At 45.1% G+C, this 21,392-nt stretch overlaps 1 long non-coding RNA gene across 1 annotated transcript; it reads right to left on the reverse strand.

The window, feature by feature from the left end:
• Positions 1 to 4,145: 4,145 nt before the first annotated feature.
• LOC102553594 (uncharacterized) lies at positions 4,146 to 17,478 on the reverse strand. The gene is made up of 3 exons (XR_015687276.1): positions 17,393 to 17,478; positions 16,817 to 16,904; positions 4,146 to 4,496 (listed from the first exon to the last, which is right to left on the reverse strand). It is a non-coding gene; the product is annotated as an uncharacterized LOC102553594 (long non-coding RNA).
• Positions 17,479 to 21,392: the final 3,914 nt, after the last annotated feature.

Here is a 21,392-nt window from a genome sequence, read left to right on the forward strand (position 1 = left end):
GTCCTTTCTTCATTCCTTGGCTGTGCCAGTGAGGTTTCTAGGACCAAGCCATTGCGGGTGGTGGAGTGTAGTGAAGTGGGTGCATCTGACACCTTGAACATCCCGATAGGACACAGTGCAATATGTGTTGCTAAACTGTCACATGCCATGAGTTCACCGAGAAACTGGATCTGGAAATGAGCTTTCAAGCCCCAGCCACCTTATTTCAACCCCACATGTGTTTCTCTCATATTGTCCTCCAAGGCTATTGTCTGGGGATGGGCTGATCCCATCTACTTTATGACAGGGAGGTGATGAGACAACAAAAAGTCCAAGAGTAGAAACCATTGTGCCCTTGAGGAGAGCTAGAAGGCCAATCATTTCCAGCAAGATTGCTATTGTTTAATCCCATGATAGAAAAATGCCTACAGTGGGTGAGAGAAGTCAGATGGTCAGCTGTAGAGGGAAGCCCTACCAGGAACTCTTCTTGACTGCCCTAACTTCCTCAGCCACTAGATTCTGTGAGCATCTAAATGGTCACTAGTTTTATCTGTTGCACTCTGTCCTTTGGCTTGGAAGAAGGGACTCTCTGCTCTGCCTGGGACTTCTCACTGGGAACCCCAGCTGGTTCCTTCAATGGGGTTTCCTTATCTGGTTTCTGTAGGATGATGGAGCATCAAATTTAAGGATGTTTTACTACATCTATTATCTACTATCTATCTACTATCTACCTATCTACCTACCTACCTACCTATCTATCTATCTCTCACCTATCTGTCTATCTGTCTATCTGTCTATCTATCTATCTATCTATCTATCTTCTATCTATTTATCTATCTACTCATCTTCTATCTCTTTTTATTCATTCCTTTACTTTGGTTTGGTATATAATTAAGAAACTCACTCATTCAAAATCTATGACTATCATAGATTATTCTTTGGACTGTACAGAGCTTATCATATTTGGGCTGCTTTAATAGTCAGTCAGGGGCTCATGAGGCTGGCATGCAGGTTGGGCACTCCTTTGAGTATGAACTGAGAGTTGTTGGTTGGTAACATTGGAATAACATAACATACAGTGGTAGCATTTTGCCCATTTGAGGTCTGCTTAAGGCAGGGTCTTCCACAAAGAAAAATGTAACAAAGTATTTCTTCCAAAGAAAAGGTTTGAAAAAGGGCCGGTGCTTTTCAGGCTTGTATACATTTTCCCAATGCATGTACCCTCTGCCCAGACTCACTTTCTGTCATACACACAATTATTTTGACATTTGATTTTATTTTTGTATATGTATGTTTTACCTGCAGGTGTCCATGGAGGCTAGAGGAAGGGGGTCATGTCTCTTCAATTGGGATTACAGAAAGTTGTGAGCAGCCATGTAGGTGCTGGAAACTGGAACACAGATTTTCTTACTTAGGGTTTTAGTGCTGTGAAGAGACACTGTGACAACAGAAACTCTTGTAAAATGTTATAAAAGACAACATTTAATTGAAGCTGGGTTACAGTTTCAGAGGTTTAGTCCAAGCATGGCAGTGTGCAGGCAGAACGAGCTGAGAGTTCCACATCTTGGTCCACAGACAGCAGAAGGAGACTGTGAGCCACACTGGGTGTAGCTTGAGCACGGGAGACTTCAAAGCCTGCCCCTCAGTGACACACTTCCTCACACAAGGCCACACTTCCTCCAACAACACCACACCTACTCCAAAAAGGCCACACCTCCCAATAGTGCCACTCCCTATAGGCAAGCATTCAAGTATATGAGACTATGTAGGTTATGCCTATTCTATTCAAATCAGCACATTCCACTTCCTGCCTTTCATAGACGCGTAGCCATAACATAAATGCATTTAGTCCAACTTCAAAAGCCCCCATAGTCTATCACAGTCTCAACAATGTTTAAAAGTGAAGTTCAAAGTCTCTTCTGAGAGTCATGCAATCTCTTATCTGTAATCCCCTATAAAGTCAAAATTAAAAAGCAGATCACCTCCTTCCAATCCATAATGACACAGGATATACATTACTGTTTCAAAACGTAGAGAACGGAACACAGCGAGGAAACACTGGACCAAGACTGCAAACCAGCTGGACAAACTACAAACTGTGCGCCTCCATGTCTGATGTCAAAATGCTCTTCAAATTTTCCAACTCCTTTGACTACAACACCCTTCCTTCTCTTGGGCTGGTTCCACTCCCTGTTAGCAGTTTTCCTTGACAGGTATCTCACAACTCGGGGATCTCCAAAACCCTTGGCTCTCTAAGGCAACTTCGACTTCTCAACTTCATGCAATGGCCACTCTGGGCCTCCAGGCAGGGACACCCCTGCCACACATCTTGCCTCGGTAGCTTTCCTAAGTCACAGAGGGAGATTCTGAACTCTTCTCTTCTATCCTTGACTCTAAACCGCCAAGTTCTGCTGCTTTCCGGGGCTGGAGCATGGACCCTTTCTCAATTTCATTTTCCTTCACTGTCTAAGCTTGTCCGTCCTGGAACTCGCTCTGTAGACCAGGCTGGTCTTGAACTCAGAGATCCTCCTGCTTTTACCTCTGAAGTACGAATATTAAAGGCACGGGCCACCCACCAGGCTCTGAGTTTTTCTTTAATCTCTTCAGGGAAGTTGGAAGCTGGTGGGATCTTGCTCTGAGACCACCACCCCCTTTATTTCATTTAATATCTTTAATCTGCTTAACTCCTTGAACACCGGACTTAGCTTCAGTCCACTTCCTGTTGACCCCTTTCTCCTCAAATAGTACATTTTGTGACTTTTCTTGCTCAAGGGTGCACCTTTTCATCATAGATCGTTGTAAGAGTGACCACTAATAACCACAGGACCGAGTCAGTCCTGGGCTGTTTTGAGATATCCTCTGCCAGTGGAATTAATCTAAAACTCTTTACTTTAGGTTCAGGCAGACATCTCGGATAAGGGCAAAAATCAGCAGTATTTTCTTTGCTACACTATCACAAGAATGGTCTCTAAGCCGTATACTGACTAACGTTCTTCTTTTCTGAAACCTCTTGAGACATGCCGTCACAGTTCAAACCACACCCAGCACCTCTGTCTTCCATGCCCCGTTAAGCCCCACTGAAAGTGTACAGCTGATTTCCTAACCCAAAGTCCCAAATCCCACACTGCTCCTAACAAAAACATCCTATCACAGCAATACCCCAGTCTCTGTTCCCAACTTCTGTCTCAGTTAGGGTTTTATTGCTCTGAAGAGATACCATGACCATGGCAACTCTTATAATGGGACTGCCTTGTAGTTCAGAGGTTTAGTCTATTATCATCACGGAGAATGCTCGACATCATGTAAGCAGACATGGTGCTGGAGGAGATGAGAGTTATACATCTTCAGATGCCGACACAGACACAGAAGGAGACTGTGTGCTACGCTGGGTATAGCTTGAACTTCAGAGATCTCAAAGCTCACTCCTCCCTCCAGTGACACACTTCCTCTAACAAGACCTCAGCTGCTCCAACAAGGCCACACCTTCTAATGGTGCCACTCCCTACGTGCCAAGCACTGGAATAGGAGTCTATGGGGACCAAACCTATTCAAACCACGAGTGTGAGCGCTTTAACCCTGAACAGCTCTCCAGACTCTCCTTCTCCGATTATCCTAATTTGCAGTCACCTGCCCTCCTAGCTTTTTCATTTGAGACGTTCTTCTGCTTTTATTCTGACATGATAGATTAATCTCTGTCTATCTGTCTTTAGAAAGACACACGTTGGGGCCCACAAGATGGCTTATCATGTAAAGTGGTTTGCCCCCACCAGGCCTGACAACCTGACTTCAATACCTAGAACCTACGTGGTAGAGAGAACTGACTCCTGCAAGTTATCCTCTGACACCTCTGGATGTCCCACATAGGCCGTGATACATGTGCGTTGCACACGCCATTTCAAAATATAAAAGGAACCCACCTGTTGGCATTACTATTTCGTGCTTTACCGACACATCATGGTCATGAGGCCATGTAAACATCTGGTGCTACCTCTTTGTCCTTTTCTATTTGCTGTTGGGTGGTCTAGTGACTGAACACAGGACTCTGTTCTACCACCGAGCTGTATCCTGAGCTCACTGACTTTAGAGTTTTAGAAACACCTTCCCCCTCCCCCGGCCCCCAACTCACGTTTCCTCTTTTGGGGTCTCATAATTGGGTGAAGTTCAGCTTTGTTTTCCATTTTACCTTTATTTAAAATGGGCACAAATTTTAAAGTCTTCACAAACATAAGTCAAACAGCACGTAAAGCGGAGGAATGGGAAGTGGATGGGGTCATGAGCAAACCTCACAAAGGAGAAAGCGAAGGAAAACGCGTGATCTTGTCGGCCTCGGATGACGCCCACCACGCTGGATTGTTGCCATTCAGTTATGTTGTATTCACAGCGGTGTCAGCTGCAGATGAGACACTTTGTAGTAGAGCTTATATTTCCTCCCGCTCTTGATTTTCTTTCCTGAACCATGGTAACGTGAATTGTAGGCAATGCGACATTTCTCTCTTAAACTCTTCAGCAAGTATCTCCTAAAACAAAGATATTTTCCCATATAGCCGTTATTATCAAACTCGAGAAACTTAAACTGGTACAATAAAATTATTGAGTAAATAGTCCCTGATAAAATATCCCCCATCCCCCAACCGTTTGCATTCCCCTCCCTCAACCTCAATCCAGGTGCTAATCTGTAGGGGGAGGCGCTGTTTCCTTAATTGGTTCTTGATTTCATCTATAAAGAAGGCAATAGCTAATTGCTGGGCAAAGGGGAAAGGAGGGGCTTCTGGGTCCCAGGAGGAAGAGAAGAGGTGCAGGAATAGAGGAGGCGTCTGCAGCCAGGCGTTGGGAGAAGAAGAAAGCATCAGTTATGTAAGGCCATGGAGAAACCTAGGGCCTGCGGCCTGCCTCCACTGTGGGCAGGGACCGAGGAGGTTGAGGGGAGCTAGTAGTTGGTAGCTGATAGGATTACACCGGGAGATTCTACACCCAGCATTTGTGATATCTGACAAATTCTAAAGTACTAAAGCTGTCTAGTGTTTTCATTCTGCGGAGCTAAGGTGGGCAGAGGAAAGAGCCTAGGCGATAGCTGGCGGCTTATCAAAGCTGGCGGAGAGGAGTGCAGACAGTAGCTCCGGGACTTTCCAGGTTGTAGGTTGGTTGCGACTCATTTTGGAGCAAAACCCGGAGCTCAGGCTCCGCCCTGGGCTTTTAATCAGTCTGTGTCATTGTCCCCCGACTCATCATCAAGACTAACTTTCTCGGCGTCACAGTGTCCTTCCGTTCGTGTACAGAAGTTATAGAACTGGGAGAGCAACGCAGATGGAGATGTCACGGAAACCATACAGGGCTGTTCAGGTGGGCGCCAAGGGGCAGAGGAATTGAAAGCGCAGAAGGGCATGATCCGCGCCTGGGAATTACTTTGCATTTGGATTATATAAAAGGCTTAATTAAAGTTCTTCATGTTTTAAAAAATATTTTAATTGAGGGTTTTGCACCAAGGTACTTAAGGTAAAAAACAAACAAACAAACAAACAAACAACAAAACAAAAACGGACAACAGAAATCTTTAAATGGTTACAATTCTCTTCAGTTCCAGTTGTTGAGAAAACTAACACTCAAAAAGATGTTGTGTGACGCTGGAACACACGGGGGCTGACCGGACTGTGTTGGCATACTTAACAGCATGTTTCCTTCAATGGATGTGTTCTGACTTACCGATTGAATTGGGTCTTGGTCTACTAATTCTGTCCTCTAATACCTATCAAAGGTAAAGTTCTTACTTCTCCCATTAGTTTGTACGTATCCCAATTACTCTGTGATTTAGGTTCTGTGTTTGACAGGGTTTCTGAGAAAAGTCCTCAATAGCTCTTCCTTCTCCTCCTAACACAGGAAATGACTTTTCTGGCTTCCAGATCTCTGTCTCACCACCTTAGTTTATATTATGAATCTATGCATATATTTGCTCTTTAAAACATTATTTATATACAGTATTATAAATTTCTACTTCTATAATTGCTCTAACAATAAGCCATACTTCAGAGCAGTGCTCTTTTACGAATTCTAAAATTTGCCATGGAAAACTACAGTAGATAAAGACCAATAGAATGTGATCAAAGAAACGATATAATATTTTCTATAATAGTGCTGGGAGAACTGACGATCTTCATGTAAGATAATGAATAAACTTGAATTCTCACCTTATATCAGACATAGACATCAATTCAAGGTAAGTTATAATCTTAAATGAGTGATAAAAATGAGAATAAATATGTAATATTGGATATGTGGTGGTTTGAATGAGAATGGCTTCCCATAGGCTCATATTTGAACACTTGGTCCCAAGTTGGTAGAAGTGCTTGGGAAAGATTAGGTGGCATGGCCTTATTGGGGTAGGCATGGCCTTCTTGGAGGAGGCGTGGCCTTCTTGGAGGAGGTGTGGCCTTATTGGAGGAGGTGTGGCCTTATTGGAGGAGGCGTGGCCTTATTGGAGGAGGCGTGGCCTTATTGGAGGAGGTGTGGCCTTATTGGAGGAGGTGTGGCCTTATTGGAGGAGGTGTGGCCTTATTGGAGGAGGCGTGGCCTTATTGGAGGAGGCGTGGCCTTATTGGAGGAGGTGTGGCCTTTTGGAGGAGCCTTGGCCTTGTTGGAGGAGGTGTGTCACTGGAAGCAGGTTGTGAGATTTAACAAGGCTTACACTATTCCTAGACTCCTCTCTGCTTCCTGTTTATGGATTAAGATGTGAACTCTCAGTTCCATCCCCAGCTTCCTGCCACCAAGCCTTGGCTCCACCCTCATAAACATCTAACCTTCTGAAGTCATAAACCCAATTAAACACGTTCCTTTGTAAATTGCTTTGGTAATGGTAATCACAGAAATAGGAAAAGTTGTTAATACAGATATTAAATTTTATAGATTATGGCATGAAAAGTACAAGAGTTAAGAGAAGATTGAGAATTTAGACTATGAGACCTGAAAACTCTGGAACTAGAGAAGAACATTTGCTGATCTTCCAGAGGACTAGAATTTGGTTCCCAGCATCCACATTTAGCAGCTTACAACTGTGTAGTCCATTGTGAAACTCCAGTTCCTGGGGAGTTAGCACCCTCTGCTGGCCTATGTGGGCACTGCACTCATGTCCACACACACCTACAGGTGCATGTGCATGCATACACACACATATACACACACATGCACACACGCATACATGCATATCAGAAAATAATAAAAATAATAAAAATACAGTCTTAAAAAATACACCCAAACCTGAAAACATTTTCTGCTTCAAGGAATATCACGAAGACTGTAAAACAAGTCCTATAATGGGGAAAACCTTTGCAAGTCATATATTTATTTAAAGGATATCCAGGATTTCCAGAATATATATACAAGGCAAGAAAGAATTATTATAACAATCCAGTAATGAAATTACAGGATCTGATAACAGGCGGGATGAAGGACTTGTCCACATCCACCAAGCAGAATGAGTACCGCCTACCCGCACACCAGGGCGCCTTCTGGGGATGATATAGACACTTAGGTGACCTTGCAGAACAGTAGTGGTCCACTGAGGGTGGAAGGGTATTTTTGCTTTTCTGCACTGTCTTTCCCATAAGCTTTCCTTGGACTTGGAGGTTTTTTTTGTTTTTTTTTGTTTTTTTTTTTTTAGTAGAGGGAGGAGACATTAGGACTTAAATACTGTATTTCATTGCCATTCTGGTTCCCCACATAGGAGGTACACTGTGGTGTACCTTCACTGGAAATAATGTGGGGACTGTTGGGACTAGACCACCTGGGGTCAGTGAGGAAACAAAGAACAGGAGATGGGGTTCAGAATAACAGCGTAGAGACCCTGGTGGCAGCTCAGAATTCTGTCGGTGCCAACACAGCATGAGAGAAGCTGGCCAATAGCATTGCACTGCAGGACGTGAGGTTGATGGGCCTCTCAGGCTCAACCCTTTGGCTTCTTTTCTCACCCCAGTGCTTTTCTTGAAACCTTCCCAGTCTACATTAGTGATTATCTATCTGCAAGAGGAACATATGGCCTGGCCCAGGCCAGCTGCTGAGCTCTGACTCTGACAAACCCATGTTCATTCCTTAACCCTTTCCTCGGCAGACACCGGGAACAGTGCCGAGAACAGAGAAGGGGGGCGGGGCAGTGCCGAGAGGAACAGAGACGGAACATCTGGCTTGCTTGGCCTGGTTGCCGTATGGTTAATACGTCAATTTTCAACGCTAACGCTCGACAGTACCCCAGCACGGAGGAGAGTGTGTTAACGCATGTCTGAAGAGGGTAGCCTGTCCTTTTCCAGTCCAATTTGTTGAGTAATGATCTCCGAGATCGCACATAGCTTCAGAGCCTGGCCTTAGGTCACGCTCCAGTACAGGACCCAATCTCCAGTTATTGACTAGTTGGGAAAGACAATCTACACTGCTGCCCACGGAAGTGTAGGACTCAGCTAGCAATGCTGACTCCCTGCAGCTTCCAGCCAGTGATCTCATAGGAATATAGAGAGCCCGTGGTTCTGCTTCGCCTCAGACTATCACTAACAGACTAGAGAACGACAGATCTTCCTGTTTGGGGTCACCACTCACTGGTCCAACCAGAATCTTAGGTTGGCTGGAGAAAGAGAAGACCACTCACCACCAAGGAATACCAGCAAAGGTTATAAGAAAGAGTCATTCCTTAAAGGTTTGGCAACCAGCCCAAGAGCTCAGGGATTGTGAAAAATTAGGGAAATATAGTATCATCCAAAGAAACAAATTTCTGACAATAAACTCTGAAGAAGCGGAGATTTGTGGAATGACTCCCAGCACCCCACTACCTGCAAAGGACTCAGGATCATCATGGCAGCAAAGTTGGGAAATTACAGGAACACACATTTAGAGACACAAACAGAATTTGGAAAACAACTTACAAGCAAAACAAGAATTCTAGCAAAGAAAGGAAAACAAAGAAATAAAAACTTGGTGTAGGTAAAAGCAGATGCCACAGAGACCTGGCCGCCTGGGCTCAGTTCCAGAATCTCAGGGTAGAAGTGAAGGACAGGTATCTGAAAGTCATTCTCTGACCTCCACCCATGACACGTGTGCACACACACTCACGGGCCACGCACATAGAAAGATAATGATGATGATGATAATACGATATTTTTTTTTGAAGAAGAAAGTATTAGTTAACCTAACGACGGGATATTTGAAAAACAGATGAAAAAGCAAAAGAAAATGGAAGGAAATTACAGAAGGATAATGAAGGGCCAAGAAAAGTATATTTCAGCATAAGGCCTGGAAATCTTCCTGAATCTTGGGAAAGACAGCATGCTTGCAGAGAGCAAGAATACAGAGGTTTACAACCAAATTCAGCCCAAATAGGAAATCAGTGTGACAAATGACTAAATTAAAAATCAAATCAAATGGAGCTGGGGATTTAGCTCAGTGGTAGAGCGCTTACCTAGGAAGCGCAAGGCCCTGGGTTTGGTCCCCAGCTCCAAAAAAAAAAAAAAAAGAAAAGGCCAGGTCTATTACACTGTTGACTCTACCAAACATTTAAAAATTGTATCCGCTCTTTATTGACTTCTTCCAAAAGCTTAAAGAATAAACGAGTATTCCAATTTGTCTCTATGGCATCAGCATTGCCCTGATAATAAAGCCAGATGCCTGTTCTATAACTGAAAAGTAACAATAGGCCGGAATCAGAATATGAGTAAACAAGTCATCACGGTAAAAGAACTATTCACCAGGATGAAGCGGGCGTAGTCTTTGGCATGGAGAGATAGTTCAATATATCCACAACAATGCAGCTGACATTAAATGAGGACGAAGAGAAGCTGTGTGTAAGGTGATGGGCGAGACAAGGGTCCCGTTCTCCTCACTTCTCTTCAGCTTGGTCTTGAATTGCCCGTTATCTTACTGGGAATGCATTCAGCTCCTCGCTACACAGCTTCTCTTATACCTCAGATAATTCTGGGAAGGATGATTACCCGCAATCTGAAAAAAAAAATAGACCCTATCTCATACCATTCACAAAAATAGTATCAAATTTATTTACAGGCTTAACAAGAGACCCCCAAAACTAAGAGAAATAACCGGAATCAGGTGAGGAAAGTTGCCCAATGGTGACTTGAAGTTTTGCTATCACCTTCAAAGCTCACTGAACCCAACAAACATACGGTGGGGTTATTTAAAACTAGAAACCACAGGCACGGGGAGAGAAAGAATCCCGCAAAATGAGGGGAGCGTACCGAATGGGAGACGGCATTTGCAAACTGTGTGTTTGCTGAGTCATCATTCACACTACGTGAGCCGACCTCAAAGAGTCAGGTAAGGTGGTTACGGATAAAAACATAGGTCGTGAACCTAGACGCTCCCAAAAGGTGACAGGAATGCGGTCACTGGTTTGATTGGTGATGCTTAGTACAAATTCGAACCGCAGTGGGCTACTGTTTATTACCATTAGGGTGACTTTTATCAGAAAGATGGAAGGCAAACTGTGTCAAGGAGACAAATGGAGCGCTACGCTGTACTGATCCATGATCATGGATGTTGGTATAGGACTGACATATAATTCAGCTGTTCCAGGGTTATGGATACATTAAAGTGAGTGAAGATCAATATATCAGGGAGATCTGCATTGCAGTATCATGTAAAATCAACCTGGACAGGATATCGTTCACAAAATGTAAAGATTTTTTTTAAAAGCAGAATGACTATGAAGTGGGGTATTATTCAGCCTTAAAAAAGTAAAATTTTGGGACAAGAAGAATGACTCTACAGGGCATTTTAATTGGGACATTATTTGCACATCTTTAGAGAGTATATTGATTCTAGTAGGTCTGGATTTTCTTTCTTCATGCCCTGATGGTTGATCTTGGGTATCATCTAGACGTACTTACGAAGGGAGGGCATGGAGTGATGACTTGCCTTCATAAGATCAGCCTGTAAGGCATGTCTGAGTAGCATGTTCTTGAGGGCTAATTGGTGTGAGCCCCTAGCCCACTGTGGGCAGTGCTACCCCTAGCAGGTGCTCTGCGAAGGTCTAAGAAACAAGAGCACGGATGTGAGCGAAGTGTCCTTCAGGGGTTCTTGCTTCAGGTTTCTGGTTTGGCTTCCTCTAACCATGGACTGCAACCTACAGGACAAACTCTTCCCTCCCCAAGTTGCTTTTGGTTGGTGTTTTATCACAGGGACAGAAAGCAAACAAGAACAGTATTTTACTGAGTATTCTGCATATTGCGTGATCTTTCCACTTTGTGTCATGATCTTTGGTCATGATAAGGTTTGACTATTCTTTCTCTTTTGTGTCTGTGCTTTCTCATGCTGATGGCTGGCTCTCTCGTGTCTCTGTGCTGACCTCCCCTAAGCATGTCTTACAGAGACGATCAGGTGATAGCAAACTCCCCATTTCTGCTTATTTTAGAAAGATTTTTTTATTTCACCTTAATTTCTGAAGGATAGTTTTGCTGGATATAATACTTTATTAATAGTTTTGTGTCGTGCCCACCTCGTCTGGCAAGGAAGATGCAACACGGTTGGATTCTTCTCAACAGCCTTTACTGCAGGACACCTTCTTTGTTGATACAGGGAGGCAGCGGCAGCCAGCCCTAAGTGTTACAGCTCCAAGTGTTACAGCTTTAAGTGTTACCAGGCCGAGCGGCTTTGCCGCTCGGCTTATATACACAACAGTATGCTAATCTTCTTTCAGGGATTGGTGGGGCACGAGTCACCCCACTGCCATCCCAGCTACTTGTCCTCCAGAGATTGGCACGGCATGAACTCCCATTTAGCATAGTACCGCCCCAGCCAGACTGACGTCAGGTGCAAAACCCCACACATGCTCAGTACTGTTGTTAGGAGGGCGCCAGATTCACCTCATTATCATACAGCTGCCGTGCCGCTCCCTACAGTTTTGTGTTTGTTTTTGTTTCATGAGTTCGCAGCTATCATCCAGTCTTCTTCTGGATCTTAAGGTTTCTGCTGAGTCTGTTGGGGTCTAAGGTGATTCCCTTGTATATAACTTGATGTTTTAATCTTGTTATTTTTAGTGTATTTTCATTTTTGCTATAATTTTGGGTCTTGTTTTCTTTCTGGTGAGTATATTTGGGATCCTTTTTCTTATCTAGATGTCCAAGTCTCTTTGAAGACTTGGGAAATCTCAACTACTGTTTTGTGATTTTATAATACCTCACTGTTTCTTCTCTGGAGTTCTCACAGTCTGACTATTGTCTACCTAATAAGTTCCTACTTGCTATGCAGACTCTATCTCTTCAATTCTTTGTTTCTTCTTCCTCTTCCTCCCCTCCTCCTCTTCCTCCCCTCCTCCTCTTCCTCCCCTCCTCCTCTTCCTCCCCTCCTCCTCTTCCTCCCCTCCTCCTCTTCCTCCTCCTCCTCCTCTTCCTTCTCCTCCTCCTCTTCCTCCCCTCCTCCTCTTCCTCCCCTCCTCCTCTTCCTCTTCCTCTTCCTCCCCTCCTCCTCTTCCTCCCCCTCTCCTCTTCCTCCTCCTCCTCATCTTCCTCCCCTCTCCTCCTCTTCCTCCTCCTCCTTCTTCTGACTGTCTAGCGGGCAAATTCTGTTGTCTAGTAGGTGTCTTCAAGCTTAAACTTTTTTTCTTCGTGTTCTAGTGTGTGGTAGAAGATCTCCTAGTTTTTATTTCAGTAATTGATAATTTTTTTCCCAAGATTTCAATTTGTTCTTTTTCTGTGATGTATATCTCTTTGGTGAGTTTCTCAGCCACATTCTGAATTGTTCTTTCATTTGTTGGGCTACCTGTCTTTTCACTCAGTTTCCTTAACATCATTACTTGGAACAAAATTCCAATATATCGCAGATTTCTTTCAAATCAGGATCTATTTCTGGAGAAATTTAAATCTGGTTTTTTGGAGGAGTAATAATTTTTCATATTTCTCGTATACCTACACAACACACAGACATCTGTTATATCAGCCACTCCAAATTTTATGGCAGAGGTTTGGTAGGAAAAAATGATTCATATGAGATGCAGGATTCTGTTGGGTAGAAACTTCCCAGCCTCTGGAGGATGGAGAGGTGGCTTACTGGGGCAACACAACACTTCTCGGAAAGCATGAGGATTGGAGTTTGTATTCCCCAGCATTTATAAAAATACCAAGTTGGTGTGATTAGCCTGTAATTCCAGTACTTGGGAAATGGAGAAAAGGGACCCCCAGTACATTCTGGTGAGGGAGACCAGCTGAATTGCTGAGCTCTGGTTTCATGTAAGAGACCCTACCTCAAGAAATAAGGTGAAGAGCAATTGTAAAGGAGTATCAGCTTCTGGCCTCCACATAGATGTGCATTCCCACACTCGTGAACACACACACACACACACACACACACACACACACACACACACACACACACAGAACATCCATGAGATTTCTTCAGCTGTAGTTCTTACAAGGAGTATCTGTGAGTGCCTCTTTAGTCAGACTTGTAAGGATTTGTTCAGGAACACAGTGGCTTGAGTCTACACTGGACATGGCTTCCCACAGTGCATTTCCAGAGATCCAATAATGCTAAAAACTGGTGATAGCAGCGTGGGAGCCTCTGCAAACATGAGGGCTGGCAGAGTAAGAATGGAGTGAGGCAAGAAGGAAATCAGGTTCAGCATGATTTATCATGGCTCAGTATGACCCAACATGGCTCATCATGACTCAGCATGACTCAGCATGACTCAGCAAGGCTCAGTATGACCCGGCGTGACTCAGTATGACCCAACATGGCTCAACATGACTCAGCATGGCTCAGCATGACTCAGCAAGGCTCAGTATGACCCGGTGTGACTCAGCATGACTCAGCATGGTTCAGCATGGCTCAGCATGGCTCAGCATGACTCAGTCGAGGGTGTTGGTTCCAACTTGTAGAGCCTGACCCTGTGCGGCTTATTTTAGACATATTTAAGTACAAGTTTGGAAAAGAGGTTGACAATGATCACATCAAAGCTTAAGACATGACTACATGGAAACGCTTGTGCAGTGTTCCCATTCTCTTCCATAAGAATGGGTTCTATAGCTCAAAGACCTAGGGGAGGATCTGGTATGGTCTACGTCATCATAGAGGTCACCAAGCTATAACGTTCATGTGGCTTCTCCCCTAAGAATTTCTCTGGACTGGGAAACAATGCTCAAGATAAAGATCTAGAGAGGAAGGTTTTGGGATAAGTATAATAGTCTAGGGGATTAGGGTGTGGCCATGTTTGTATACGTAGCATGGATCACCAGACTGTTAGCCACTCCCAGTGGAAGATGGGTAGACATCCCAGTTTACCAAAGAAACTAGCCTGTGTGTATAATGTTCCTGGTCTTGCTGGTGCTTATGTGTGAGCACAGGCCCTTGTGAGCACTACTTCTTTGTCCCTATTTTCCTGTTTCTTTCATTTATCTTTTTCATACAATATGTTTGATTACATTCCTGCTCCTCCCCTAACTCCTCCCATTATCATCCCTGCCCACTCTATGTTCTCTCTTTCTCTCTCAAAACAAAAGTAAATCTACAGAATCCAAACAAGCAGAAAACCAATAAGAAAAAACAAAGCAAAACAGAATACATTGTGCGTGTGTGTGTGTGTGTGTGTGTGTGCGTGTGTGTGCGTGTGTGTGTGTGTGTGTGTGCGTGTGTGTGCGTGTGTGTGTGCGTGTTTGTGTGTGTGTGTGTGTGTACCAGCTACCCCTGAGCCCTGGGCCTATCCCGGACATGGTTCCTTTTCTGTTAGTGAAGACTGATAATCCTTTTCCCAGAAGGTATCAACTGTTGTAAATTGCTTCTTAGCTATGGGTAGAACTTTGTGTTTATTTTCTCTTCTTCATTCTGGAATTCTGTTTGAATCTGTGTTGCTCTTAGGTATGCTGTTGCAATCTCCGTGACTTTACGTAACTTACGTACTTTTGACAAAAACTTTCATGGCTGTATTTTTACAGGACACGGCAGGGGTTTGTGGTCTTATCGTGGTCTCGATGCTAAGAGCTGCAGAGATCTGCCCATGAGTTATTTTGGGGCTTGTTGCTTGGTTATCTACATTCCTGGAGGTACAGGCTTTGGAGGACAGACATTATCTACATTCTGGGGAACATGTGTAGATGGCTTGTGGCTTTGGTATCCCTTGGTGTAGAGCTTCAGAGCATGGGCAGAGGAAACATTAGTGCCACCAGGGTGCGTGGTGTTGGCACCATAGTAGTAAGGATGCAGAACACGGATGTGACTTTTCCTCAACCTCATGGTGAGTGTGAGTGACAGTGTAGCATCGGTGGCAAGACTGGGCTGTGGAGAAACTCATTTCTAGTCTTGTGACCCTGATAACCATGCCTTGGAGTTTTAGGACACAGGTGAGTCTTCTGGAAGTTCCCAAGGGACAGGATTTGGATTCCTGTGGTTCTGAAGTGGGTAGGGATGGGCTTATGCCTCTGGTAGTTGCTGGTCCTGCTGCAACCTGGGTGTTGAGGGGCTAGCCTTCCACTCAGGTTCACACAGGCCTGAGGCTCTGACAGTGTCCTTGACTCATCTATCGGCCCTCTGCTGTGACAGGGTGACAAAGACGTGGCAGTTGTATGGATAACAGCTAGGTTTCTGGCGTGGGGAGTGCAGCATTGGGAGGGCTCAGTTCCTTTTCTGTAACAGGGCCGTCACTTCTCTCAAACCAGCTACGCAGAGCAGATTTCAAGCTTGTGGGACTGTGGACATCTCTAGTTGGGACTTCCAGTCTACTGCTTTGCTGGAGGTGGCTAGTGTTTTCCAGCTTCTCTTTGCTCAGCTGGACCCATCCTGCCATCTGCAGCTCAGGAAGCCAGGGCCTTGGTTGCAATTCGCTTTGCCCTTTGGTCTCCGTTGCCTGTCAGAATCACACTGTTCATTATTCCCCTCACTTCCTTGCTCTCTGTGGCCGAGGATACTCAGGGCTCTGCTCTGCAGCCATCTCCTACAGAACATGAACCAGCATGAAATAAGCCCAGGCACAGGCAGGCAGAGACTTTGAGATGTTGTGGTGCAAGAAAAAATGACTCCCTAGGAACTGAATGGGGTTAGCAGAGGCTGGGATGGGGAGGAGGGTCTGCAAGTTGCCAGATAAAAGGTGGGAAGGCAGGCAGAAGGAAGGAGTCTTGAGATGTGCTGCACTGTCAAGTGACTGCAGTCAAGATGATGGACAGCAAAGCCCCAGTGTGTCCCCCAACAAACGTCAAGGAAGATGACGGACACATTGATGACGCTTGATTTAATTACTCTGCATTGTGTGCACACATCAAAATGCCACATTGTTCTCCGTGAATGCAAAGTCTATGATTTGTCAATTAGAATGCTGTAAGGAAAAATGTAGCAAAAAAAAACAAAACAAGTAAATCAATCATAAAACAGAAAGCAAAGGATTGGAGCAGACAGTCCCCGAAAGTTACCCAAGTCGTCAACCAAACTCCAAAAAATACTGGATTTCACCTTGCACCCACTGTGTTAAAGACAGACAGACGGTTCCAAGTGTTGTAGGGGATTTGGAGAAATGAAAACTTTTGCTATGGGTGTGGTGGTTCACGCTTACAATCCCGGTAGTTAAGAAGCTGAGGCAGGAGGATTGCCAGTCTGAGGTCAGCTTGGGATACACAGTGATACCTTGTCTCAAAACAACGTCAACAGCCAAACTAAAACAAAGAAAGTGAATAAAGCAAACAAAAGGCTCCAACAGGAGGCTGTTTATTTTGTAAAATGTTAGGTTTCTGTCAGGCTGACATGGGTCAGGGACTTCTGGGTAACAGGGACTTCTACTGGGAAAAAATGCGTCCATCAAATTGGCCTATAGGCAAGTCAGTAGTTGATATGGGAGGGCCCTAGGGCACACACGAAAGCAAACTGAGCTTACCGGAAGGAGCATGCTTCAGAGGCCTCTGCCTCAGTTCCTGCTTCCAGATTCCCACCCAGACGTCTTCCATGATGGAGTGCGATGGAAGCTGTAAGATAGAAGAAAACCCTTTCTTCCTTCCCACTGTCGCTTTGGTCATGGTGTTGACCACAGCGATAGGAACCCCAACGGAGGCACCCACACCTCCCGCAGAAATGCATATGCATTGAACATGTTTATAACAGCACCGTTTATAACCCTACCAAAGAAGAGACCAGCTCACATGTCTATCACAAGATGAAAGCCCAGATGCCCTGTGGTACAGGCTCAGCCATAAACAAGAGCTGTAGTAGTAAATATTTAATCTCAAATTTGGGGTTTCTACTCCACCTTTGATCACTCAGTTCCCAGATAAAGACACACAACTTTATGTTTGTAATAAGCCTTAGTCAGCACTAAATCTGGGCAGATACCTAACTTCTCAACTATTAGAATCTATTTCCCATCAATAACCCTGAATTATAACTTGCTGTATTCTATCTGGGCTGATCTTAACTCCAATTGGCCAACCCTCATGCCCATGTATTGAGAACTCACCTACTCCATGGTGTCTCTCCTCTCTTCCTCTTCTCCTCACCCCAGTGCTGTGAAAGCTGCCCATGTGTGACCCGGCTCTCTAGAGACTTAGAGTTCGAAGGTTGTACAGGGTGAGGGAGACTAGGGCCGAATGCTAATAGGTAGGGAGATTCTTTTGGGGGGGGCAGAGTTAAACATTGTCAAATTACATAACAGAGGTAAAGATGAAAAGCAGGTGAGACAATATGCAATTCTCTATCAACAAATCAGTTTAAATGCAATGTGGGTAGAAAGGGAGGGTCCTGTGATAGGCATTTTTTCATACCTCCTAATTTTTAAAACACTAATTTATGGTGTGTGTGTGTGTACGTACATGTCTGTGACTCACGGTGCACATGTGGAGGTGAGAGGACATCTACTGGAGGGATTAGAGGTAGGTGGGTGAGGAGTGACCTGGTTGGAGGAGGAGAGACCCAGAGGGAGGAGGAGGAGGAGCAGAAGGAAGAGGAAGAAGAGGAGGAAGAGGAGAAGGAGGAGGGGGAGGAGGAAGAAGAAGAGGAGGAGGAAGAAGAGAAGGAGGAGGGGGAGGAAGAGGAGGAGGAAGAGGAAGAGGAGAAGGAGGAGGGGGAGGAGGAAGAGGAGGGGGGGAGAAGGAGGAGGAGGAGGAGGGGGAGGAGGAGGAGAAGGAGGAGGAGGAAGAGGAGGAGGAGGAGAAGGAGGAGGGGGAGGAAGAGGAGAAGGAGGAGGGGGAGGAAGAGGAGGAAGAGGAAGAGGAGAAGGAGGAGGGGGAGGAGGAAGAAGAAGAGGAGGAGGAAGAGGAGAAGGAGGAGGAGGAAGAGGAGGAAGAAGAGGAGAAGGAGGAGGGGGAGGAAGAGGAGGAAGAGGAAGAGGAGAAGGAGGAGGGGGAGGAGGAAGAAGAAGAGGAGGAGGAAGAGGAGAAGGAGGAGGAGGAAGAGGAGGAAGAAGAGGAGAAGGAGGAGGGGGAGGAAGAGGAGGAAGAGGAAGAGGAGAAGGAGGAGGGGGAGGAGGAAGAAGAAGAGGAGGAGGAAGAGGAGAAGGAGGAGGAGGAAGAGGAGGAAGAAGAGGAGAAGGAGGGGGAGGAAGAGGAGGAGGAAGAAGAGAAGGAGGAGGGGGAGGAGGAAGAAGAGGAGGAGGAGGAAGAGGAGGAGGAAGAGGAGAAGGAGGAGGGGGAGGAGGAAGAAGAAGAGGAGGAGGAAGAGGAGAAGGAGGAGGAGGAAGAGGAGGAAGAAGAGGAGAAGGAGGGGGAGGAAGAGGAGGAGGAAGAAGAGAAGGAGGAGGGGGAGGAGGAGGAAGAGGAGGAGGAGGAAGAGGAGGAGGAAGAGGAGAAGGAGGAAGAGGAGAAGGAGGAGGGGGAGGAGGAGGAGGAGGTTGGGGAGGGCAAGGAGGCTGCCACAAGGGGAGAGGAACCATGAGTACATGGCCAGGAGAAACAACAAGTATCTGGGGTACACCCGCAGGGAGGTACCCAGGCCTGTAGTTAGAACAGTAGGTTAGGGGAGACCCCCAGTAATTGTCAAAGCCAAATAAAACAGCCATAGTGTGAGTCTCATTTTTTGTAAGCAAGTTGGGGATAAGCTTAAATTGCTCTTACTGCATCGTCCAGATGGAGCGTAGCAAGTTCCAGCATGTCTCTGCTGTTAGACAGCATACTCCAAGCTAGCTGGCCCATGGCTGACCGGAGTTTGGTTCCCAGCGTCCATGTTGGGCAGCCTGTAACTGCCAATAACTGTAGCTGAAGGAGATCTAATGCCTCTCTGGCTTCTAAGGCTACCTGTATTCACATGAACATATATATATATATATATATATATATATATATATATATATATATATATACATATGTATATATGTGTATATATATGTATATATGTATATATGTGTGTCTGTGTCTGTGTGTGTTCATGTATGTCTATGTATGTGTGTATATGCATGTATATAATGTATATACACACATATATGTATATATATGTAGATACATGTATATGTTTGTATATATACACATATACATGTATATAATTTATATGTATAACTAAACATAGAAATTAAAGAAGTAAGCCAATAAGATCAACAATTCTCACTTAAGGAAGAAACCAATTTTTGAAGCTCCTGAAACACCAGGAGATGTTGAAGAAAGAACGTAGACACAGTTGGGCTCTTATAAGTCATACCTGTTTTTATCAATGACTGGGAGCTCCTTGGAGAAGCTGGGTTTAGCCTTCCACACTTGCAAGGTGACCTTACTGCATATCCAAGCTCTTCTGGCTACGCCTTGGGGAGCCACTGTCAGTCACAGAGTCCTGGTTGTATGACACAGAGCCATCATGTGGCAGGGGCATTTTTTTCTCAACTAAACACATGAAAATGTTTCTCATTGCAGAAGCTTTCATTTTTTGTTTCGACACTGAGTTTGTCTTCTAAAGTCATCTTGAACATCTTAAGAAAGGCAGGCTGGTCAGAAACTGTGCATAGTCGTGGAAAATGACTTTAACCGAAGGTGGGTTGTTACACTATTGGTGTGTATGGCTGTGTGTGCGGTGTCTGCGTGTCTGCCTGTGTGTGTGCTGACGTGAAGGTCGAGGTTGACACTGGGTCTCTTCTTTAATCACTCTTTCCCTATGCTTGTGAGGTACGGTCTTCCATTGATCCTGGAGACCCCTGGCTGCCTTAGGCTGGCTGGCAAATGGATCTCAGGCATCTTCCTACCCGGACATCATGATAACCACTCTACCCCCACGCCCATCATTTTATGTGAGTGCCAAGGCTCAGTGGAGTCTTCAAGGTTGCTCTGGACGCGCACCTTCTCATCTCCAGCCCACTTCTATTACTCTCATGAATTACATAGCGATTTCCACCCTGGCGCACCTCCCAAAGTCACTTAAAACAATGCAGGGGGTTCACAGTGTGAGCTCCCGCCCTCTCTCCAGTATTTTAATTCCGGGAGTCCTTACTCAGAGCTTGGGACTAAAGGCCCCTCACACAGGGCTTTTAGGAGGATCACCTGCCTGGCAGGTGGACAGCCCCGATTGCCAGTGCGTAGAGAGTCTGTACCTCAATGGGGACTCTGATGAAAATTTCAAAATTACTTTCCACTGATGGTTACAATTCAGGGCTTTGGGATCTGAGCTGTTCTTTGAGGAAGAGCGGGTTTCCACAGAGGTAACACCTGGTGGACTGATAAAGGTAGGAAGAGGCCAGGTCTTTGTAAAAGGCCTTCAAAGGGTGTCCGTGCTTATTCACTTTGTGTATGCCAAAACGAATCCTGTTCGCAGCTGGAATGTTTAGTATCAGCAGGGCCAATAGATTTTTCCCCCCACTCCTCACAGCCCTAGTGGCCATGTTCCCATTAAACACATCTAATTCAAAGCAGAGGGAGGCCCGCACATCTCCAGCCTGACTCTCAGCTTAATTCCCTCTGTCTTTTTAAAAGCCGCTCTTCCAGAATGAATGATGAATCAAGCACGGCTAATTTTCACACTGAACTGTTTATGTGTTTTTAAAGAGCAGCTTCTGGGAAGAAGGAGAATGAAGATTTAATAAACGAAGAAGCCGCGAAGCTTCCAAGACACATAAGCAGAATTAAGAGAGAGCATGTTTTTCAAGCTATCAGACAAATTGATGCTGGCAATGACGACCACCTTTTCAGGTCAACGGATGAGCAGAGCCCAGTCTGCAGCTCTCGGCAGGCACTGGCGGTGACTTCCCTATTTCTGCAGAGCCCCAAGAAGCCCCCTGCCTTTCTCTGTCAAGGATGCTCAGGTTGTGGGCAGACACCAGATAGAACTACCACTGAGGCAAGTCAGGCAGTCCTTTGCCTCATGTCTCTGAAATCGCAGGACCGGGTTTCTTTTGTCATTACTGATTTATTCTTTCCCGTTCTCCCTACCTCTTTTCCGGGCAGCTCTGATTCAGTTGACAAGTTTTGCATGTTATTTTTCCCCATTTTCTTTTTAACAATTCTTATCTGTTTTTTTAAAAAACATTTATTGATCTTTTGTGAGTT

Source organism: Rattus norvegicus, chromosome 4 (genome assembly GCF_021556685.1).
Source record: "Rattus norvegicus strain SHRSP/BbbUtx chromosome 4, alternate assembly SHRSP_T2T, whole genome shotgun sequence".
In the NCBI taxonomy this organism is placed as follows: domain Eukaryota; kingdom Metazoa; phylum Chordata; class Mammalia; order Rodentia; family Muridae; genus Rattus; species Rattus norvegicus.